Below are 23,263 nucleotides of genomic sequence, written 5' to 3'. Positions count from 1 at the left end.
ATCACATCTTTGTTGTTACAGTCTCAAAGATACCTGCCTTTTCGACAGATGAATAGGACTTCAATTGCTGGACAGGTACAGGAGGACAAGCAGGCATCAAACTGACTCTGTGATTATGTCGTCAGCTTCTTCTGGGTAGCAGGAGGCCAAATTTGCATGCGCTCCACCCCATCTGTTGACATCGCATCAACAGACACACACCCACTAGGCAGACGACTAACAGGCAACCATCAGCAGCCAGCTGTCTCCTCGCTCTTTGCTGCATGCCTGTGTCACTGACGAACTGCTGCTGACTAAATCAATCAGTTGCTGCAAAGGAGGAGAAGGAATCTTGCCCAATCAGGTGCAATGACGGCTTACCTGTTGAGCCCATTCAGCAGCAGTAGACAGTCAGATGGACAAGCATTGAAGTGGCAGGCCCCTGTGTGACATCAAAATCTGCCCTCTATGACATCACAAGCTGCACACTTGCATTCTAGAACCTGACAATCAGTTGGAACAGACAGGCAGACAGGACAGTCATGTATAAGTAAGCTGAGCTGACCAATGTTTTCTTTTATTGGCAGTTACCACCAAAATCATGGTCCGAAGAAGGTAAGTGATACTTTTTCTAAATCCCCCTCTCAAGGATCAGCACTTTTTTGGCTTGAAAAAAAAAAAAAGAACAAATTTAACAAAAAAATAAGTGAAAAGAGACAAAAAAGAAATGAAAAAATATATATATATATCATTTAAAAAAAAAAGAAAATATAAGAGAAAAGAAAAGAAAAAAAAATAAAAGAAAGAAAAAAAATAAAAGCCGTTTTAAATTGAGAGGGAGGGGGATCCAAAAATTCCATTGTTGTGATTCACTTGATATTTCTGTGGTAAGATGGTAGGTAAGTCACATAGTTTTTCCATATATTTTGGGAGTTTGCAGCGATTGGTAAGTCATTTAATTTAGGCAGGCTTCAGGTCTTTTGGCTAGGCCGCACATGCCCCAAATGGGGTCCCAGCAAAGCGCACGGACCGGAATTCGGCCACCAACACTGGTGGAGATCAGCACCACGGACACATCTAACACACATCACATCTTTGTTGTTACAGTCTCAAAGATACCTGCCTTTTCGACAGATGAATAGGACTTCAATTGCTGGACAGGTACAGGAGGACAAGCAGGCATCCAACTGACTCTGTGATTATGTCGTCAGCGTCTTCTGGGTAGCAGGAGGCCAAATTTGCATGCGCTCCACCCCATCTGTTGACATCGCATCAACAGACACACACCCACTAGGCAGACGACTAACAGGCAACCAGCAGCAGCCAGCTGTCTCCTCGCTCTTTGCTGCATGCCTGTGTCACTGACGAACTGCTGCTGACTAAATCAATCAGTTGCTGCAAAGGAGCAGAAGGAATCTTTCCCAATCAGGTGCAATGACGGCTTACCTGTTGAGCCCATTCAGCAGCAGTAGACAGTCAGATGGACAAGCATTGAAGTGGCAGGCCCCTGTGTGACATCAAAATCTGCCCTCTATGACATCACAAGCTGCACACTTGCATTCTAGAACCTGACAATCAGTTGGAACAGACAGGCAGACAGGACAGTCATGTATAAGTAAGCTGAGCTGACCAATGTTTTCTTTTATTGGCAGTTACCACCAAAATCATGGTCCGAAGAAGGTAAGTGATACTTTTTCTAAATCCCCCTCTCAAGGATCAGCACTTTTTTGGCTTGAAAAAAATAAAAAAAAGAACAAATTTAACAAAAAAATAAGTGAAAAGAGACAAAAAAATAAATAAAAAAAAAATAAAAGCCGTTTTAAATTGAGAGGGAGGGGGATCCAAAAATTCCATTGTTGTGATTCACTTGATATTTCTGTGGTAAGATGGTAGGTAAGTCACATAGTTTTTCCATATATTTTGGGAGTTTGCAGCGATTGGTAAGTCATTTAATTTAGGCAGGCTTCAGGTCTTTTGGCTAGGCCGCACATGCCCCGAATGGGGTCCCAGCAAAGCGCACGGACCGGAATTCGGCCACCAACACTGGTGGAGATCAGCACCACGGACACATCTAACACACATCACATCTTTGTTGTTACAGTCTCAAAGATACCTGCCTTTTCGACAGATGAATAGGACTTCAATTGCTGGACAGGTACAGGACGACAAGCAGGCATCCAACTGACTCTGTGATTATGTCGTCAGCGTCTTCTGGGTAGCAGGAGGCCAAATTTGCATGCGCTCCACCCCATCTGTTGACATCGCATCAACAGACACACACCCACTAGGCAGACGACTAACAGGCAACCAGCAGCAGCCAGCTGTCTCCTCGCTCTTTGCTGCATGCCTGTGTCACTGACGAACTGCTGCTGACTAAATCAATCAGTTGCTGCAAAGGAGCAGAAGGAATCTTGCCCAATCAGGTGCAATGACGGCTTACCTGTTGAGCCCATTCAGCAGCAGTAGACAGTCAGATGGACAAGCATTGAAGTGGCAGGCCCCTGTGTGACATCAAAATCTGCCCTCTATGACATCACAAGCTGCACACTTGCATTCTAGAATCTGACAATCAGTTGGAACAGACAGGCAGACAGGACAGTCATGTATAAGTAAGCTGAGCTGACCAATGTTTTCTTTTATTGGCAGTTACCACCAAAATCATGGTCCGAAGAAGGTAAGTGATACTTTTTCTAAATCCCCCTCTCAAGGATCAGCACTTTTTTGGCTTGAAAAAAAAAAAAAAGAACAAATTTAACAAAAAAATAAGTGAAAAGAGACAAAAAAGAAATGAAAAAAAAAAAAATATATATATATCATTTTAAAAAAAAAGAAAAAGAAAATATAAGAGAAAATAAAATAAAAAAAAAATAAAAGCCGTTTTAAATTGAGAGGGAGGGGGATCCAAAAATTCCATTGTTGTGATTCACTTGATATTTCTGTGGTAAGATGGTAGGTAAGTCACATAGTTTTACCATATATTTTGGGAGTTTGCAGCGATTGGTAAGTCATTTAATTTAGGCAGGCTTCAGGTCTTTTGGCTAGGCCGCACATGCCCCGAATGGGGTCCCAGCAAAGCGCACGGACCGGAATTCGGCCACCAACACTGGTGGAGATCAGCACCATGGACACATCTAACACACATCACATCTTTGTTGTTACAGTCTCAAAGATACCTGCCTTTTCGACAGATGAATAGGACTTCAATTGCTGGACAGGTACAGGAGGACAAGCAGGCATCCAACTGACTCTGTGATTATGTCGTCAGCTTCTTCTGGGTAGCAGGAGGCCAAATTTGCATGCGCTCCACCCCATCTGTTGACATCGCATCAACAGACACACACCCACTAGGCAGACGACTAACAGGCAACCAGCAGCAGCCAGCTGTCTCCTCGCTCTTTGCTGCATGCCTGTGTCACTGACGAACTGCTGCTGACTAAATCAATCAGTTGCTGCAAAGGAGGAGAAGGAATCTTGCCCAATCAGGTGCAATGACGGCTTACCTGTTGAGCCCATTCAGCAGCAGTAGACAGTCAGATGGACAAGCATTGAAGTGGCAGGCCCCTGTGTGACATCAAAATCTGCCCTCTATGACATCACAAGCTGCACACTTGCATTCTAGAACCTGACAATCAGTTGGAACAGACAGGCAGACAGGACAGTCATGTATAAGTAAGCTGAGCTGACCAATGTTTTCTTTTATTGGCAGTTACCACCAAAATCATGGTCCGAAGAAGGTAAGTGATACTTTTTCTAAATCCCCCTCTCAAGGATCAGCACTTTTTTGCTTGAAAAAAAAAAAAAGAACAAATTTAACAAAAAAATAAGTGAAAAGAGACAAAAAAGAAATGAAAAAAAATATATATATATCATTTAAAAAAAAAAGAAAATATAAGAGAAAAGAAAATAAAAAAAAATAAAAGAAAGAAAAAAAATAAAAGCCGTTTTAAATTGAGAGGGAGGGGGATCCAAAAATTCCATTGTTGTGATTCACTTGATATTTCTGTGGTAAGATGGTAGGTAAGTCACATAGTTTTTCCATATATTTTGGGAGTTTGCAGCGATTGGTAAGTCATTTAATTTAGGCAGGCTTCAGGTCTTTTGGCTAGGCCGCACATGCCCCGAATGGGGTCCCAGCAAAGCGCACGGACCGGAATTCGGCCACCAACACTGGTGGAGATCAGCACCACGGACACATCTAACACACATCACATCTTTGTTGTTACAGTCTCAAAGATACCTGCCTTTTCGACAGATGAATAGGACTTCAATTGCTGGACAGGTACAGGAGGACAAGCAGGCATCCAACTGACTCTGTGATTATGTCGTCAGCGTCTTCTGGGTAGCAGGAGGCCAAATTTGCATGCGCTCCACCCCATCTGTTGACATCGCATCAACAGACACACACCCACTAGGCAGACGACTAACAGGCAACCAGCAGCAGCCAGCTGTCTCCTCGCTCTTTGCTGCATGCCTGTGTCACTGACGAACTGCTGCTGACTAAATCAATCAGTTGCTGCAAAGGAGCAGAAGGAATCTTTCCCAATCAGGTGCAATGACGGCTTACCTGTTGAGCCCATTCAGCAGCAGTAGACAGTCAGATGGACAAGCATTGAAGTGGCAGGCCCCTGTGTGACATCAAAATCTGCCCTCTATGACATCACAAGCTGCACACTTGCATTCTAGAACCTGACAATCAGTTGGAACAGACAGGCAGACAGGACAGTCATGTATAAGTAAGCTGAGCTGACCAATGTTTTCTTTTATTGGCAGTTACCACCAAAATCATGGTCCGAAGAAGGTAAGTGATACTTTTTCTAAATCCCCCTCTCAAGGATCAGCACTTTTTTGGCTTGAAAAAAAAAAAAAAAGAACAAATTTAACAAAAAAATAAGTGAAAAGAGACAAAAAAGAAATGAAAAAAAATATATATATATCATTTAAAAAAAAAAGAAAATATAAGAGAAAAGAAAAGAAAAAAAAAATAAAAGAAAGAAAAAAAATAAAAGCCGTTTTAAATTGAGAGGGAGGGGGATCCAAAAATTCCATTGTTGTGATTCACTTGATATTTCTGTGGTAAGATGGTAGGTAAGTCACATAGTTTTTCCATATATTTTGGGAGTTTGCAGCGATTGGTAAGTCATTTAATTTAGGCAGGCTTCAGGTCTTTTGGCTAGGCCGCACATGCCCCGAATGGGGTCCCAGCAAAGCGCACGGACCGGAATTCGGCCACCAACACTGGTGGAGATCAGCACCACGGACACATCTAACACACATCACATCTTTGTTGTTACAGTCTCAAAGATACCTGCCTTTTCGACAGATGAATAGGACTTCAATTGCTGGACAGGTACAGGAGGACAAGCAGGCATCCAACTGACTCTGTGATTATGTCGTCAGCGTCTTCTGGGTAGCAGGAGGCCAAATTTGCATGCGCTCCACCCCATCTGTTGACATCGCATCAACAGACACACACCCACTAGGCAGACGACTAACAGGCAACCAGCAGCAGCCAGCTGTCTCCTCGCTCTTTGCTGCATGCCTGTGTCACTGACGAACTGCTGCTGACTAAATCAATCAGTTGCTGCAAAGGAGCAGAAGGAATCTTGCCCAATCAGGTGCAATGACGGCTTACATGTTGAGCCCATTCAGCAGCAGTAGACAGTCAGATGGACAAGCATTGAAGTGGCAGGCCCCTGTGTGACATCAAAATCTGCCCTCTATGACATCACAAGCTGCACACTTGCATTCTAGAATCTGACAATCAGTTGGAACAGACAGGCAGACAGGACAGTCATGTATAAGTAAGCTGAGCTGACCAATGTTTTCTTTTATTGGCAGTTACCACCAAAATCATGGTCCGAAGAAGGTAAGTGATACTTTTTCTAAATCCCCCTCTCAAGGATCAGCACTTTTTTGGCTTGAAAAAAAAAAAAAAGAACAAATTTAACAAAAAAATAAGTGAAAAGAGACAAAAAAGAAATGAAAAAAAAAATATATATATATCATTTAAAAAAAAAAGAAAATATAAGAGAAAAGAAAAGAAAAAAAAATGAAAGAAAGAAAAAAAATAAAAGCCGTTTTAAATTGAGAGGGAGGGGGATCCAAAAATTCCATTGTTGTGATTCACTTGATATTTCTGTGGTAAGATGGTAGGTAAGTCACATAGTTTTTCCATATATTTTGGGAGTTTGCAGCGATTGGTAAGTCATTTAATTTAGGCAGGCTTCAGGTCTTTTGGCTAGGCCGCACATGCCCCGAATGGGGTCCCAGCAAAGCGCACGGACCGGAATTCGGCCACCAACACTGGTGGAGATCAGCACCATGGACACATCTAACACACATCACATCTTTGTTGTTACAGTCTCAAAGATACCTGCCTTTTCGACAGATGAATAGGACTTCAATTGCTGGACAGGTACAGGAGGACAAGCAGGCATCCAACTGACTCTGTGATTATGTCGTCAGCTTCTTCTGGGTAGCAGGAGGCCAAATTTGCATGCGCTCCACCCCATCTGTTGACATCGCATCAACAGACACACACCCACTAGGCAGACGACTAACAGGCAACCAGCAGCAGCCAGCTGTCTCCTCGCTCTTTGCTGCATGCCTGTGTCACTGACGAACTGCTGCTGACTAAATCAATCAGTTGCTGCAAAGGAGGAGAAGGAATCTTGCCCAATCAGGTGCAATGACGGCTTACCTGTTGAGCCCATTCAGCAGCAGTAGACAGTCAGATGGACAAGCATTGAAGTGGCAGGCCCCTGTGTGACATCAAAATCTGCCCTCTATGACATCACAAGCTGCACACTTGCATTCTAGAACCTGACAATCAGTTGGAACAGACAGGCAGACAGGACAGTCATGTATAAGTAAGCTGAGCTGACCAATGTTTTCTTTTATTGGCAGTTACCACCAAAATCATGGTCCGAAGAAGGTAAGTGATACTTTTTCTAAATCCCCCTCTCAAGGATCAGCACTTTTTTGCTTGAAAAAAAAAAAAAAGAACAAATTTAACAAAAAAATAAGTGAAAAGAGACAAAAAAGAAATGAAAAAAAATATATATATATCATTTAAAAAAAAAAGAAAATATAAGAGAAAAGAAAAGAAAAAAAAATAAAAGAAAGAAAAAAAATAAAAGCCGTTTTAAATTGAGAGGGAGGGGGATCCAAAAATTCCATTGTTGTGATTCACTTGATATTTCTGTGGTAAGATGGTAGGTAAGTCACATAGTTTTTCCATATATTTTGGGAGTTTGCAGCGATTGGTAAGTCATTTAATTTAGGCAGGCTTCAGGTCTTTTGGCTAGGCCGCACATGCCCCGAATGGGGTCCCAGCAAAGCGCACGGACCGGAATTCGGCCACCAACACTGGTGGAGATCAGCACCACGGACACATCTAACACACATCACATCTTTGTTGTTACAGTCTCAAAGATACCTGCCTTTTCGACAGATGAATAGGACTTCAATTGCTGGACAGGTACAGGAGGACAAGCAGGCATCCAACTGACTCTGTGATTATGTCGTCAGCGTCTTCTGGGTAGCAGGAGGCCAAATTTGCATGCGCTCCACCCCATCTGTTGACATCGCATCAACAGACACACACCCACTAGGCAGACGACTAACAGGCAACCAGCAGCAGCCAGCTGTCTCCTCGCTCTTTGCTGCATGCCTGTGTCACTGACGAACTGCTGCTGACTAAATCAATCAGTTGCTGCAAAGGAGCAGAAGGAATCTTTCCCAATCAGGTGCAATGACGGCTTACCTGTTGAGCCCATTCAGCAGCAGTAGACAGTCAGATGGACAAGCATTGAAGTGGCAGGCCCCTGTGTGACATCAAAATCTGCCCTCTATGACATCACAAGCTGCACACTTGCATTCTAGAACCTGACAATCAGTTGGAACAGACAGGCAGACAGGACAGTCATGTATAAGTAAGCTGAGCTGACCAATGTTTTCTTTTATTGGCAGTTACCACCAAAATCATGGTCCGAAGAAGGTAAGTGATACTTTTTCTAAATCCCCCTCTCAAGGATCAGCACTTTTTTGGCTTGAAAAAAAAAAAAAAAGAACAAATTTAACAAAAAAATAAGTGAAAAGAGACAAAAAAGAAATGAAAAAAAATATATATATATCATTTAAAAAAAAAAGAAAATATAAGAGAAAAGAAAAGAAAAAAAAAAGAAAAGAAAGAAAAAAAATAAAAGCCGTTTTAAATTGAGAGGGAGGGGGATCCAAAAATTCCATTGTTGTGATTCACTTGATATTTCTGTGGTAAGATGGTAGGTAAGTCACATAGTTTTTCCATATATTTTGGGAGTTTGCAGCGATTGGTAAGTCATTTAATTTAGGCAGGCTTCAGGTCTTTTGGCTAGGCCGCACATGCCCCGAATGGGGTCCCAGCAAAGCGCACGGACCGGAATTCGGCCACCAACACTGGTGGAGATCAGCACCACGGACACATCTAACACACATCACATCTTTGTTGTTACAGTCTCAAAGATACCTGCCTTTTCGACAGATGAATAGGACTTCAATTGCTGGACAGGTACAGGAGGACAAGCAGGCATCCAACTGACTCTGTGATTATGTCGTCAGCGTCTTCTGGGTAGCAGGAGGCCAAATTTGCATGCGCTCCACCCCATCTGTTGACATCGCATCAACAGACACACACCCACTAGGCAGACGACTAACAGGCAACCAGCAGCAGCCAGCTGTCTCCTCGCTCTTTGCTGCATGCCTGTGTCACTGACGAACTGCTGCTGACTAAATCAATCAGTTGCTGCAAAGGAGCAGAAGGAATCTTGCCCAATCAGGTGCAATGACGGCTTACATGTTGAGCCCATTCAGCAGCAGTAGACAGTCAGATGGACAAGCATTGAAGTGGCAGGCCCCTGTGTGACATCAAAATCTGCCCTCTATGACATCACAAGCTGCACACTTGCATTCTAGAATCTGACAATCAGTTGGAACAGACAGGCAGACAGGACAGTCATGTATAAGTAAGCTGAGCTGACCAATGTTTTCTTTTATTGGCAGTTACCACCAAAATCATGGTCCGAAGAAGGTAAGTGATACTTTTTCTAAATCCCCCTCTCAAGGATCAGCACTTTTTTGGCTTGAAAAAAAAAAAAAAAGAACAAATTTAACAAAAAAATAAGTGAAAAGAGACAAAAAAGAAATGAAAAAAAAAATATATATATATCATTTAAAAAAAAAAGAAAATATAAGAGAAAAGAAAAGAAAAAAAAATGAAAGAAAGAAAAAAAATAAAAGCCGTTTTAAATTGAGAGGGAGGGGGATCCAAAAATTCCATTGTTGTGATTCACTTGATATTTCTGTGGTAAGATGGTAGGTAAGTCACATAGTTTTTCCATATATTTTGGGAGTTTGCAGCGATTGGTAAGTCATTTAATTTAGGCAGGCTTCAGGTCTTTTGGCTAGGCCGCACATGCCCCGAATGGGGTCCCAGCAAAGCGCACGGACCGGAATTCGGCCACCAACACTGGTGGAGATCAGCACCACGGACACATCTAACACACATCACATCTTTGTTGTTACAGTCTCAAAGATACCTGCCTTTTCGACAGATGAATAGGACTTCAATTGCTGGACAGGTACAGGAGGACAAGCAGGCATCCAACTGACTCTGTGATTATGTCGTCAGCGTCTTCTGGGTAGCAGGAGGCCAAATTTGCATGCGCTCCACCCCATCTGTTGACATCGCATCAACAGACACACACCCACTAGGCAGACGACTAACAGGCAACCAGCAGCAGCCAGCTGTCTCCTCGCTCTTTGCTGCATGCCTGTGTCACTGACGAACTGCTGCTGACTAAATCAATCAGTTGCTGCAAAGGAGCAGAAGGAATCTTGCCCAATCAGGTGCAATGACGGCTTACATGTTGAGCCCATTCAGCAGCAGTAGACAGTCAGATGGACAAGCATTGAAGTGGCAGGCCCCTGTGTGACATCAAAATCTGCCCTCTATGACATCACAAGCTGCACACTTGCATTCTAGAACCTGACAATCAGTTGGAACAGACAGGCAGACAGGACAGTTATGTATAAGTAAGCTGAGCTGACCAATGTTTTCTTTTATTGGCAGTTACCACCAAAATCATGGTGCGAAGAAGGTAAGTGATACTTTTTCTAAATCCCCCTCTCAAGGATCAGCACTTTTTTGGCTTGAAAAAAAAAAAAAAGAACAAAATTAACAAAAAAATAAGTGAAAAGAGACAAAAAAGAAATGAAAAAAAATATAGGTACTTATGTAGTATCTGGGCTGCCGATTTCTAAATCGGGTCGGATCGGGAGATCGCATCGCATCGCATGCGACCATGCGATTCGATGCGATGCGATGCGATGACCCGATTTTTCCATAGGAATCAATGTTAAAATGGACTGAGTCCATTTTAACATGGAATTCAATGGGAAAAATGGGTCCTTTTCATACCCCTACTATCCAAGTGGGCATGGAGTTGGATATAAACCTGTGGCGAGCGTAGCGAGCCACCGAGCCCGAAGCGTGGCGAGCGAAGCGAGCCCCGCGAGGGGACGAATACCGTCCCCTCGCGGGGCTCGCTTCGCTCGCCACGCTTCGGGCTCGGTGGCTCGCTACGCTCGCCACAGGTTTATATCCAACTCCATGCCCACTTGGATAGTAGGGGTATGAAAAGGACCCATTTTTCCATAGGAATCATTTTAACATTGATTCCTATGGAAAAATCGGGTCATCGCATCCGATATCGCATCCGATATCGGATGCGATACGATGCGATATCGCATCGCATCGCATCTGATTGTATGCCTTAACTTAAGGCATACAATCAAAAAATCGGCAGCCCAGATACTACATAAGTACCAAAATATATATATATCATTTAAAAAAAAAAGAAAAAGAAAATATAAGAGAAAAGAAAAGAAAAAAAAATAAAATAAAAAAAATAAAAGCCGTTTTAAATTGAGAGGGAGGGGGATCCAAAAATTCCATTGTTGTGATTCACTTGATATTTCTGTGGTAAGATGGTAGGTAAGTCACATAGTTTTTCCATATATTTTGGGAGTTTGCAGAAATTGGTAAGTCATTTAATTTAGGCAGGCTTCAGGTCTTTTGGCTAGGCCGCACATGCCCCGAATGGGGTCCCAGCAAAGCGCACGGACCGGAATTCGGCCACCAACACTGGTGGAGATCAGCACCACGGACACATCTAACACACATCACATCTTTGTTGTTACAGTCTCAAAGATACCTGCCTTTTCGACAGATGAATAGGACTTCAATTGCTGGACAGGTACAGGAGGACAAGCAGGCATCCAACTGACTCTGTGATTATGTCGTCAGCGTCTTCTGGGTAGCAGGAGGCCAAATTTGCATGCGCTCCACCCCATCTGTTGACATCGCATCAACAGACACACACCCACTAGGCAGACGACTAACAGGCAACCAGCAGCAGCCAGCTGTCTCCTCGCTCTTTGCTGCATGCCTGTGTCACTGACGAACTGCTGCTGACTAAATCAATCAGTTGCTGCAAAGGAGCAGAAGGAATCTTGCCCAATCAGGTGCAATGACGGCTTACCTGTTGAGCCCATTCAGCAGCAGTAGACAGTCAGATGGACAAGCATTGAAGTGGCAGGCCCCTGTGTGACATCAAAATCTGCCCTCTATGACATCACAAGCTGCACACTTGCATTCTAGAACCTGACAATCAGTTGGAACAGACAGGCAGACAGGACAGTCATGTATAAGTAAGCTGAGCTGACCAATGTTTTCTTTTATTGGCAGTTACCACCAAAATCATGGTCCGAAGAAGGTAAGTGATACTTTTTCTAAATCCCCCTCTCAAGGATCAGCACTTTTTTGGCTTGAAAAAAAAAAAAGAAGAACAAATTTAACAAAAAAATAAGTGAAAAGAGACAAAAAAGAAATGAAAAAAAATATATATATATCATTTAAAAAAAAAAGAAAAAGAAAATATAAGAGAAAAGAAAATAAAAAAAAATAAAAGAAAGAAAAAAAATAAAAGCCGTTTTAAATTGAGAGGGAGGGGGATCCAAAAATTCATTGTTGTGATTCACTTGATATTTCTGTGGTAAGATGGTAGGTAAGTCACATAGTTTTTCCATATATTTTGGGAGTTTGCAGCGATTGGTAAGTCATTTAATTTAGGCAGGCTTCAGGTCTTTTGGCTAGGCCGCACATGCCCCGAATGGGGTCCCAGCAAAGCGCACGGACCGGAATTCGGCCACCAACACTGGTGGAGATCAGCACCACGGACACATCTAACACACATCACATCTTTGTTGTTACAGTCTCAAAGATACCTGCCTTTTCGACAGATGAATAGGACTTCAATTGCTGGACAGGTACAGGAGGACAAGCAGGCATCCAACTGACTCTGTGATTATGTTGTCAGCGTCTTCTGGGTAGCAGGAGGCCAAATTTGCATGCGCTCCACCCCATCTGTTGACATCGCATCAACAGACACACACCCACTAGGCAGACGACTAACAGGCAACCAGCAGCAGCCAGCTGTCTCCTCGCTCTTTGCTGCATGCCTGTGTCACTGACGAACTGCTGCTGACTAAATCAATCAGTTGCTGCAAAGGAGGAGAAGGAATCTTGCCCAATCAGGTGCAATGATGGCTTACCTGTTGAGCCCATTCAGCAGCAGTAGACAGTCAGATGGACAAGCATTGAAGTGGCAGGCCCCTGTGTGACATCAAAATCTGCCCTCTATGACATCACAAGCTGCACACTTGCATTCTAGAACCTGACAATCAGTTGAAACAGACAGGCAGACAGGACAGTCATGTATAAGTAAGCTGAGCTGACCAATGTTTTCTTTTATTGGCAGTTACCACCAAAATCATGGTCCGAAGAAGGTAAGTGATACTTTTTCTAAATCCCCCTCTCAAGGATCAGCACTTTTTTGGCTTGAAAAAAAAAATAAGAACAAATTTAACAAAAAAATAAGTGAAAAGAGACAAAAAAGAAATGAAAATATATATATATATATATCATTTAAAAAAAAACGAAAATATAAGAGAAAAGAAAAGAAAAAAAAATAAAAGAAAGAAAAAAAATAAAAGCCGTTTTAAATTGAGAGGGAGGGGGATCCAAAAATTCCATTGTTGTGATTCACTTGATATTTCTGTGGTTAGATGGTAGGTAAGTCACATAGTTTTTCCATATATTTTGGGAGTTTGCAGCGATTGGTAAGTCATTTAATTTAGGCAGGCTTCAGGTCTTTTGGATAGGCCGCACATGCCCCGAATGGGGTCCCAGCAAAGCGCACGGACCGGAATTCGGCCACCAACACTGGTGGAGATCAGCACCACGGACACATCTAACACACATCACATCTTTGTTGTTACAGTCTCAAAGATACCTGCCTTTTCGACAGATGAATAGGACTTCAATTGCTGGACAGGTACAGGAGGACAAGCAGGCATCCAACTGACTCTGTGATTATGTCGTCAGCGTCTTCTGGGTAGCAGGAGGCCAAATTTGCATGCGCTCCACCCCATCTGTTGACATCGCATCAACAGACACACACCCACTAGGCAGACGACTAACAGGCAACCAGCAGCAGCCAGCTGTCTCCTCGCTCTTTGCTGCATGCCTGTGTCACTGACGAACTGCTGCTGACTAAATCAATCAGTTGCTGCAAAGGAGGAGAAGGAATCTTGCCCAATCAGGTGCAATGACGGCTTACCTGTTGAGCCCATTCAGCAGCAGTAGACAGTCAGATGGACAAGCATTGAAGTGGCAGGCCCCTGTGTGACATCAAAATCTGCCCTCTATGACATCACAAGCTGCACACTTGCATTCTAGAACCTGACAATCAGTTGGAACAGACAGGCAGACAGGACAGTCATGTATAAGTAAGCTGAGCTGACCAATGTTTTCTTTTATTGGCAGTTACCACCAAAATCATGGTCCGAAGAAGGTAAGTGATACTTTTTCTAAATCCCCCTCTCAAGGATCAGCACTTTTTTGGCTTGAAAAAAAAAAAAAAGAACAAATTTAACAAAAAAATAAGTGAAAAGATACAAAAAAGAAATGAAAAAATATATATATATATCATTTAAAAAAAAAAAGAAAAAGAAAATATAAGAGAAAAGAAAATAAAAAAAAATAAAAGAAAGAAAAAAAATAAAAGCCGTTTTAAATTGAGAGGGAGGGGGATCCAAAAATTCCATTGTTGTGATTCACTTGATATTTCTGTGGTAAGATGGTAGGTAAGTCACATAGTTTTTCCATATATTTTGGGAGTTTGCAGCGATTGGTAAGTCATTTAATTTAGGCAGGCTTCAGGTCTTTTGGCTAGGCCGCACATGCCCCGAATGGGGTCCCAGCAAAGCGCACGGACCGGAATTCGGCCACCAACACTGGTGGAGATCAGCACCACGGACACATCTAACACACATCACATCTTTGTTGTTACAGTCTCAAAGATACCTGCCTTTTCGACAGATGAATAGGACTTCAATTGCTGGACAGGTACAGGAGGACAAGCAGGCATCCAACTGACTCTGTGAGTATGTCGTCAGCGTCTTCTGGGTAGCAGGAGGCCAAATTTGCATGCGCTCCACCCCATCTGTTGACATCGCATCAACAGACACACACCCACTAGGCAGACGACTAACAGGCAACCAGCAGCAGCCAGCTGTCTCCTCGCTCTTTGCTGCATGCCTGTGTCACTGACGAACTGCTGCTGACTAAATCAATCAGTTGCTGCAAAGGAGGAGAAGGAATCTTGCCCAATCAGGTGCAATGACGGCTTACCTGTTGAGCCCATTCAGCAGCAGTAGACAGTCAGATGGACAAGCATTGAAGTGGCAGGCCCCTGTGTGACATCAAAATCTGCCCTCTATGACATCACAAGCTGCACACTTGCATTCTAGAACCTGACAATCAGTTGGAACAGACAGGCAGACAGGACAGTCATGTATAAGTAAGCTGAGCTGACCAATGTTTTCTTTTATTGGCAGTTACCACCAAAATCATGGTCCGAAGAAGGTAAGTGATACTTTTTCTAAATCCCCCTCTCAAGGATCAGCACTTTTTTGGCTTGAAAAAAAAAAAAAAAGAACAAATTTAACAAAAAAATAAGTGAAAAGAGACAAAAAAAGAAATGAAAATATATATATATATCATTTAAAAAAAAAAAGAAAAAGAAAATATAAGAGAAAAGAAAAAGAAATAAAAGAAAGAAAAAAAATAAAAGCCGTTTTAAATTGAGAGGGAGGGGGATCCAAAAATTCCATTGTTGTGATTCACTTGATATTTCTGTGGTAAGATGGTAGGTAAGTCACATAGTTTTTCCATATATTTTGGGAGTTTGCAGCGATTGGTAAGTCATTTAATTTAGGCAGGCTTCAGGTCTTTTGGCTAGGCCGCACATGCCCCGAATGGGGTCCCAGCAAAGCGCACGGACCAGAATTCGGCCACCAACACTGGTGGAGATCAGCACCACGGACACATCTAACACACATCACATCTTTGTTGTTACAGTCTCAAAGATACCTGCCTTTTCGACAGATGAATAGGACTTCAATTGCTGGACAGGTACAGGAGGACAAGCAGGCATCCAACTGACTCTGTGATTATGTCGTCAGCGTCTTCTGGGTAGCAGGAGGCCAAATTTGCATGCGCTCCACCCCATCTGTTGACATCGCATCAACAGACACACACCCACTAGGCAGACGACTAACAGGCAACCAGCAGCAGCCAGCTGTCTCCTCGCTCTTTGCTGCATGCCTGTGTCACTGACGAACTGCTGCTGACTAAATCAATCAGTTGCTGCAAAGGAGCAGAAGGAATCTTGCCCAATCAGGTGCAATGACGGCTTACATGTTGAGCCCATTCAGCAGCAGTAGACAGTCAGATGGACAAGCATTGAAGTGGCAGGCCCCTGTGTGACATCAAAATCTGCCCTCTATGACATCACAAGCTGCACACTTGCATTCTAGAACCTGACAATCAGTTGGAACAGACAGGCAGACAGGACAGTTATGTATAAGTAAGCTGAGCTGACCAATGTTTTCTTTTATTGGCAGTTACCACCAAAATCATGGTGCGAAGAAGGTAAGTGATACTTTTTCTAAATCCCCCTCTCAAGGATCAGCACTTTTTTGGCTTGAAAAAAAAAAAAAAGAACAAAATTAACAAAAAAATAAGTGAAAAGAGACAAAAAAGAAATGAAAAAAAATATAGGTACTTATGTAGTATCTGGGCTGCCGATTTCTAAATCGGGTCGGATCGGGAGATCGCATCGCATCGCATGCGACCATGCGATTCGATGCGATGCGATGCGATGCGATGACCCGATTTTTCCATAGGAATCAATGTTAAAATGGACTGAGTCCATTTTAACATGGAATTCAATGGGAAAAATGGGTCCTTTTCATACCCCTACTATCCAAGTGGGCATGGAGTTGGATATAAACCTGTGGCGAGCGTAGCGAGCCACCGAGCCCGAAGCGTGGCGAGCGAAGCGAGCCCCGCGAGGGGACGAATACCGTCCCCTCGCGGGGCTCGCTTCGCTCGCCACGCTTCGGGCTCGGTGGCTCGCTACGCTCGCCACAGGTTTATATCCAACTCCATGCCCACTTGGATAGTAGGGGTATGAAAAGGACCCATTTTTCCATAGGAATCATTTTAACATTGATTCCTATGGAAAAATCGGGTCATCGCATCCGATATCGCATCCGATATCGGATGCGATACGATGCGATATCGCATCGCATCGCATCTGATTGTATGCCTTAACTTAAGGCATACAATCAAAAAATCGGCAGCCCAGATACTACATAAGTACCAAAATATATATATATCATTTAAAAAAAAAAGAAAAAGAAAATATAAGAGAAAAGAAAAGAAAAAAAAATAAAATAAAAAAAATAAAAGCCGTTTTAAATTGAGAGGGAGGGGGATCCAAAAATTCCATTGTTGTGATTCACTTGATATTTCTGTGGTAAGATGGTAGGTAAGTCACATAGTTTTTCCATATATTTTGGGAGTTTGCAGAAATTGGTAAGTCATTTAATTTAGGCAGGCTTCAGGTCTTTTGGCTAGGCCGCACATGCCCCGAATGGGGTCCCAGCAAAGCGCACGGACCGGAATTCGGCCACCAACACTGGTGGAGATCAGCACCACGGACACATCTAACACACATCACATCTTTGTTGTTACAGTCTCAAAGATACCTGCCTTTTCGACAGATGAATAGGACTTCAATTGCTGGACAGGTACAGGAGGACAAGCAGGCATCCAACTGACTCTGTGATTATGTCGTCAGCGTCTTCTGGGTAGCAGGAGGCCAAATTTGCATGCGCTCCACCCCATCTGTTGACATCGCATCAACAGACACACACCCACTAGGCAGACGACTAACAGGCAACCAGCAGCAGCCAGCTGTCTCCTCGCTCTTTGCTGCATGCCTGTGTCACTGACGAACTGCTGCTGACTAAATCAATCAGTTGCTGCAAAGGAGCAGAAGGAATCTTGCCCAATCAGGTGCAATGACGGCTTACCTGTTGAGCCCATTCAGCAGCAGTAGACAGTCAGATGGACAAGCATTGAAGTGGCAGGCCCCTGTGTGACATCAAAATCTGCCCTCTATGACATCACAAGCTGCACACTTGCATTCTAGAACCTGACAATCAGTTGGAACAGACAGGCAGACAGGACAGTCATGTATAAGTAAGCTGAGCTGACCAATGTTTTCTTTTATTGGCAGTTACCACCAAAATCATGGTCCGAAGAAGGTAAGTGATACTTTTTCTAAATCCCCCTCTCAAGGATCAGCACTTTTTTGGCTTGAAAAAAAAAAAAGAAGAACAAATTTAACAAAAAAATAAGTGAAAAGAGACAAAAAAGAAATGAAAAAAAATATATATATATCATTTAAAAAAAAAAGAAAAAGAAAATATAAGAGAAAAGAAAATAAAAAAAAATAAAAGAAAGAAAAAAAATAAAAGCCGTTTTAAATTGAGAGGGAGGGGGATCCAAAAATTCATTGTTGTGATTCACTTGATATTTCTGTGGTAAGATGGTAGGTAAGTCACATAGTTTTTCCATATATTTTGGGAGTTTGCAGCGATTGGTAAGTCATTTAATTTAGGCAGGCTTCAGGTCTTTTGGCTAGGCCGCACATGCCCCGAATGGGGTCCCAGCAAAGCGCACGGACCGGAATTCGGCCACCAACACTGGTGGAGATCAGCACCACGGACACATCTAACACACATCACATCTTTGTTGTTACAGTCTCAAAGATACCTGCCTTTTCGACAGATGAATAGGACTTCAATTGCTGGACAGGTACAGGAGGACAAGCAGGCATCCAACTGACTCTGTGATTATGTTGTCAGCGTCTTCTGGGTAGCAGGAGGCCAAATTTGCATGCGCTCCACCCCATCTGTTGACATCGCATCAACAGACACACACCCACTAGGCAGACGACTAACAGGCAACCAGCAGCAGCCAGCTGTCTCCTCGCTCTTTGCTGCATGCCTGTGTCACTGACGAACTGCTGCTGACTAAATCAATCAGTTGCTGCAAAGGAGGAGAAGGAATCTTGCCCAATCAGGTGCAATGATGGCTTACCTGTTGAGCCCATTCAGCAGCAGTAGACAGTCAGATGGACAAGCATTGAAGTGGCAGGCCCCTGTGTGACATCAAAATCTGCCCTCTATGACATCACAAGCTGCACACTTGCATTCTAGAACCTGACAATCAGTTGGAACAGACAGGCAGACAGGACAGTCATGTATAAGTAAGCTGAGCTGACCAATGTTTTCTTTTATTGGCAGTTACCACCAAAATCATGGTCCGAAGAAGGTAAGTGATACTTTTTCTAAATCCCCCTCTCAAGGATCAGCACTTTTTTGGCTTGAAAAAAAAAAATAAGAACAAATTTAACAAAAAAATAAGTGAAAAGAGACAAAAAAGAAATGAAAATATATATATATATATCATTTAAAAAAAAACGAAAATATAAGAGAAAAGAAAAGAAAAAAAAATAAAAGAAAGAAAAAAAATAAAAGCCGTTTTAAATTGAGAGGGAGGGGGATCCAAAAATTCCATTGTTGTGATTCACTTGATATTTCTGTGGTTAGATGGTAGGTAAGTCACATAGTTTTTCCATATATTTTGGGAGTTTGCAGCGATTGGTAAGTCATTTAATTTAGGCAGGCTTCAGGTCTTTTGGATAGGCCGCACATGCCCCGAATGGGGTCCCAGCAAAGCGCACGGACCGGAATTCGGCCACCAACACTGGTGGAGATCAGCACCACGGACACATCTAACACACATCACATCTTTGTTGTTACAGTCTCAAAGATACCTGCCTTTTCGACAGATGAATAGGACTTCAATTGCTGGACAGGTACAGGAGGACAAGCAGGCATCCAACTGACTCTGTGATTATGTCGTCAGCGTCTTCTGGGTAGCAGGAGGCCAAATTTGCATGCGCTCCACCCCATCTGTTGACATCGCATCAACAGACACACACCCACTAGGCAGACGACTAACAGGCAACCAGCAGCAGCCAGCTGTCTCCTCGCTCTTTGCTGCATGCCTGTGTCACTGACGAACTGCTGCTGACTAAATCAATCAGTTGCTGCAAAGGAGGAGAAGGAATCTTGCCCAATCAGGTGCAATGACGGCTTACCTGTTGAGCCCATTCAGCAGCAGTAGACAGTCAGATGGACAAGCATTGAAGTGGCAGGCCCCTGTGTGACATCAAAATCTGCCCTCTATGACATCACAAGCTGCACACTTGCATTCTAGAACCTGACAATCAGTTGGAACAGACAGGCAGACAGGACAGTCATGTATAAGTAAGCTGAGCTGACCAATGTTTTCTTTTATTGGCAGTTACCACCAAAATCATGGTCCGAAGAAGGTAAGTGATACTTTTTCTAAATCCCCCTCTCAAGGATCAGCACTTTTTTGGCTTGAAAAAAAAAAAAAAGAACAAATTTAACAAAAAAATAAGTGAAAAGAGACAAAAAAGAAATGAAAATATATATATATATATCATTTAAAAAAAAAAAGAAAAAGAAAATATAAGAGAAAAGAAAATAAAAAAAAATAAAAGAAAGAAAAAAAATAAAAGCCATTTTAAATTGAGAGGGAGGGGGATCCAAAAATTCCATTGTTGTGATTCACTTGATATTTCTGTGGTAAGATGGTAGGTAAGTCACATAGTTTTTCCATATATTTTGGGAGTTTGCAGCGATTGGTAAGTCATTTAATTTAGGCAGGCTTCAGGTCTTTTGGCTAGGCCGCACATGCCCCGAATGGGGTCCCAGCAAAGCGCACGGACCGGAATTCGGCCACCAACACTGGTGGAGATCAGCACCACGGACACATCTAACACACATCACATCTTTGTTGTTACAGTCTCAAAGATACCTGCCTTTTCGACAGATGAATAGGACTTCAATTGCTGGACAGGTACAGGAGGACAAGCAGGCATCCAACTGACTCTGTGAGTATGTCGTCAGCGTCTTCTGGGTAGCAGGAGGCCAAATTTGCATGCGCTCCACCCCATCTGTTGACATCGCATCAACAGACACACACCCACTAGGCAGACGACTAACAGGCAACCAGCAGCAGCCAGCTGTCTCCTCGCTCTTTGCTGCATGCCTGTGTCACTGACGAACTGCTGCTGACTAAATCAATCAGTTGCTGCAAAGGAGGAGAAGGAATCTTGCCCAATCAGGTGCAATGACGGCTTACCTGTTGAGCCCATTCAGCAGCAGTAGACAGTCAGATGGACAAGCATTGAAGTGGCAGGCCCCTGTGTGACATCAAAATCTGCCCTCTATGACATCACAAGCTGCACACTTGCATTCTAGAACCTGACAATCAGTTGGAACAGACAGGCAGACAGGACAGTCATGTATAAGTAAGCTGAGCTGACCAATGTTTTCTTTTATTGGCAGTTACCACCAAAATCATGGTCCGAAGAAGGTAAGTGATACTTTTTCTAAATCCCCCTCTCAAGGATCAGCACTTTTTTGGCTTGAAAAAAAAAAAAAAGAACAAATTTAACAAAAAAATAAGTGAAAAGAGACAAAAAAAGAAATGAAAATATATATATATATCATTTAAAAAAAAAAAGAAAAAGAAAATATAAGAGAAAAGAAAAAGAAATAAAAGAAAGAAAAAAAATAAAAGCCGTTTAAATTGAGAGGGAGGGGGATCCAAAAATTCCATTGTTGTGATTCACTTGATATTTCTGTGGTAAGATGGTAGGTAAGTCACATAGTTTTTCCATATATTTTGGGAGTTTGCAGCGATTGGTAAGTCATTTAATTTAGGCAGGCTTCAGGTCTTTTGGCTAGGCCGCACATGCCCCGAATGGGGTCCCAGCAAAGCGCACGGACCAGAATTCGGCCACCAACACTGGTGGAGATCAGCACCACGGACACATCTAACACACATCACATCTTTGTTGTTACAGTCTCAAAGATACCTGCCTTTTCGACAGATGAATAGGACTTCAATTGCTGGACAGGTACAGGAGGACAAGCAGGCATCCAACTGACTCTGTGATTATGTCGTCAGCGTCTTCTGGGTAGCAGGAGGCCAAATTTGCATGCGCTCCACCCCATCTGTTGACATCGCATCAACAGACACACACCCACTAGGCAGACGACTAACAGGCAACCAGCAGCAGCCAGCTGTCTCCTCGCTCTTTGCTGCATGCCTGTGTCACTGACGAACTGCTGCTGACTAAATCAATCAGTTGCTGCAAAGGAGCAGAAGGAATCTTGCCCAATCAGGTGCAATGACGGCTTACCTGTTGAGCCCATTCAGCAGCAGTAGACAGTCAGATGGACAAGCATTGAAGTGGCAGGCCCCTGTGTGACATCAAAATCTGCCCTCTATGACATCACAAGCTGCACACTTGCATTCTAGAACCTGACAATCAGTTGGAACAGACAGGCAGACAGGACAGTCATGTATAAGTAAGCTGAGCTGACCAATGTTTTCTTTTATTGGCAGTTACCACCAAAATCATGGTCCGAAGAAGGTAAGTGATACTTTTTCTAAATCCCCCTCTCAAGGATCAGCACTTTTTTGGCTTGTAAAAAAAAAAAAAAAAGGACAAATTTAACAAAAAAAAAGTGAAAAGAGACAAAAAAGAAATGAAAAAAAAATATATATATATCATTTAAAAAAAAAAGAAAAAGAAAATATAAGAGAAAAGAAAAGAAAAAAAAATAAAAGAAAGAAAAAAAATAAAAGCCGTTTTAAATTGAGAGGGAGGGGGATCCAAAAATTCATTGTTGTGATTCACTTGATATTTCTGTGGTAAGATGGTAGGTAAGTCACATAGTTTTTCCATATATTTTGGGAGTTTGCAGCGATTGGTAAGTCATTTAATTTAGGCAGGCTTCAGGTCTTTTGGCTAGGCCGCACATGCCCCGAATGGGGTCCCAGCAAAGCGCACGGACCGGAATTCGGCCACCAACACTGGTGGAGATCAGCACCACGGACACATCTAACACACATCACATCTTTGTTGTTACAGTCTCAAAGATACCTGCCTTTTCGACAGATGAATAGGACTTCAATTGCTGGACAGGTACAGGAGGACAAGCAGGCATCCAACTGACTCTGTGATTATGTCGTCAGCGTCTTCTGGGTAGCAGGAGGCCAAATTTGCATGCGCTCCACCCCATCTGTTGACATTGCATCAACAGACACACACCCACTAGGCAGACGACTAACAGGCAACCAGCAGCAGCCAGCTGTCTCCTCGCTCTTTGCTGCATGCCTGTGTCACTGACGAACTGCTGCTGACTAAATCAATCAGTTGCTGCAAAGGAGCAGAAGGAATCTTGCCCAATCAGGTGCAATGACGGCTTACCTGTTGAGCCCATTCAGCAGCAGTAGACAGTCAGATGGACAAGCATTGAAGTGGCAGGCCCCTGTGTGACATCAAAATCTGCCCTCTATGACATCACAAGCTGCACACTTGCATTCTAGAACCTGACAATCAGTTGGAACAGACAGGCAGACAGGACAGTCATGTATAAGTAAGCTGAGCTGACCAATGTTTTCTTTTATTGGCAGTTACCACCAAAATCATGGTCCGAAGAAGGTAAGTGATACTTTTTCTAAATCCCCCTCTCAAGGATCAGCACTTTTTTGGCTTAAAAAAAAAAAAAAGAACAAATTTAACAAAAAAATAAGTGAAAAGAGACAAAAAAGAACTGAAAAAAAATATATATATATCATTTAAAAAAAAAAAGAAAAAGA

Source organism: Crinia signifera, chromosome 3, assembly GCF_055691185.1.
Source record: "Crinia signifera chromosome 3, ASM5569118v1, whole genome shotgun sequence".
Classification (NCBI taxonomy): domain Eukaryota; kingdom Metazoa; phylum Chordata; class Amphibia; order Anura; family Myobatrachidae; genus Crinia; species Crinia signifera.
The sequence above is the reverse complement of the archived record's forward strand: the minus strand, read 5'-3'. Positions refer to the sequence as shown.